A 1,917-nucleotide genomic window follows, 5' to 3' on the forward strand; every position below is an offset into this window, starting at 1 on the left:
ACCCCAAGATTTCACCTTACACCCATCAGAATGGCTAAGGTCAGAAACTTAAGAGACAACACATGCTGGAGAGGTTGTGGAGAAAGGGGAACCCTCCTTCACTGCTGGTGGGAATGTAAACTTGTACAACCACTCTGGAAAGCAATCTGGCGCTTTCTCAGCCAACTAGGAATAGCGTTTCCTCAAGATCCAGCTATACCACTCCTTGGCATATACCCAAAAGAGGCTCAAGTACACAATAAGGACATTTGCTCAACCATATTTGTAGCAGCCATATTTGTAACAGCCAGAATCTGGAAACAGTCCAGATGCCCCTCAGTGGAGGAATGGATGCACAAATTGTGGTATATCTACACAATGGAATATTACTCAGCAATAAAAAAACAAGGAAATCATGAAATTTGCAGGTAAATGGTGGGATCTGGAAAAAAATCATCCTGAGTGAGCTATCCCAGAAGCAGAAAGATACACACGGTATATACTCACTCATATAGACATATAATATAGGATAAACCTACTTAAAATCTGTACACCTAAAGAAACTAATCAAGAAGAAAAACACTTGCTAAAATTCTCAATTCCTATCCAGAGAGGCAAAGAGGATAGACATCAGAAGAAGGAGAAAAGAGGGAACAAGTTAGGAACCTGACACAGAGGATCTCTGAAAGGCTCTGCCCTGCAGACTATCAATGTAGATACTGAGACTTATGGGCAACCTTTGGGCAGAGTGCAGGGAATCTTATGAAAGAAGTGGGAAACAGTAAGATCTGGAAAGGACAGGAACTCTACAAGGAGAGCAACAGAACCAAAAATCTGAGCACAGGGGTCTTTCCTGAGACTGCTATTCCAACCAAGGACTATGCATGGAGATAACCTAAGACCCCTGCACAGATGTAGCCCATGGCAGTTCAGTATCCAAGTGGGTTCCATTGTAATAGGAACAGGGACTGTCTCTGACATGAACTGATTGGCCTGCTCTTTAGTTACCTCCCCCTAAGGGGGAAGCTGCGTTACCAGGCCACAGAAGAAGACAATGCAGCTACTCCTGATGAGATTTGATAGACTAAGATCAGAAGGAAGGAGAGGGGGACCTCCCCTATCAGTGGACTTGGGGAGGGTCATGCATGCAGAAGGGGGAAGAAGGAAGGGATTGGGACAAGAGGAGGGAGGGAACCACAGGGGGGGATACAAAGTGAATAAAGTGTAATTAATAAAGAATTAAAAACAAAAACAAAAATAAACAAATAAAAAAAAAAGAATGGGTTATACCTCTTCCAGGATGAGAGGAGGAAGAAAAAAAATGTTCAATTGTTTATTGCTGAGAAGATGTGAGTGTCCCTTTAGTCACTCTGTAGATCAGGCAGTGAATCCTCAGCTTAGAATGTGGGATGGAAAATGTTGACATTGAAAGAAAAGGCTGGCCACAGAGTCAGGGACTACTGAAAGCCCACTTCAAGTTAGACATTACAGACTCCTAAATATTCCTGTGTGCCTTCCCTGTTACCACTATGACACTTCACATGAAATGGCAACACTGTTAAGTACACACAGTGTTTTACTATGATTCAGCAATAGCACTCCTGAGGATTTACTCCGAGGCCTCACTGTCTACATACCACAGAGACCCTTGTTCATAAGTGGTCACTGTGGCACTGCTTGCAATGGCTAAGCGAGGGAGACAACTTAGGTGTTCAATGACAGGGGCATGGATAAAGACAAAGTCATGTCCGGATTTTCTTCCAGCACAAGGAAGCAAAATTATGTGTTTGGGGAGGAAAATGGATGCAGCTGGAGATTATCATTATTTAGTGAACTGTCAGCCTCAGACAAATATCATGTTTCCTCTTACTTGTGGTTCCTAAGTTTTACACACACACACACACACACACACACACACACACACACACACACACACAC

General features: G+C 43.1%; 1 protein-coding gene across 1 annotated transcript in view; it reads right to left on the bottom strand.

Annotated features, from left to right (window-relative positions):
• Pde3a (phosphodiesterase 3A) overlaps positions 1-1,917 on the bottom strand; it is a 27,498-nt gene that overhangs the window by 23,497 nt on the left and 2,084 nt on the right. The gene's annotated exons all lie outside the window — the stretch shown is intronic.

This window comes from Psammomys obesus, unplaced genomic scaffold (assembly GCF_907164565.1).
Source record: "Psammomys obesus unplaced genomic scaffold, mPsaObe1.curated_primary_1811, whole genome shotgun sequence".
Taxonomy (NCBI): Eukaryota; Metazoa; Chordata; class Mammalia; order Rodentia; family Muridae; genus Psammomys; species Psammomys obesus.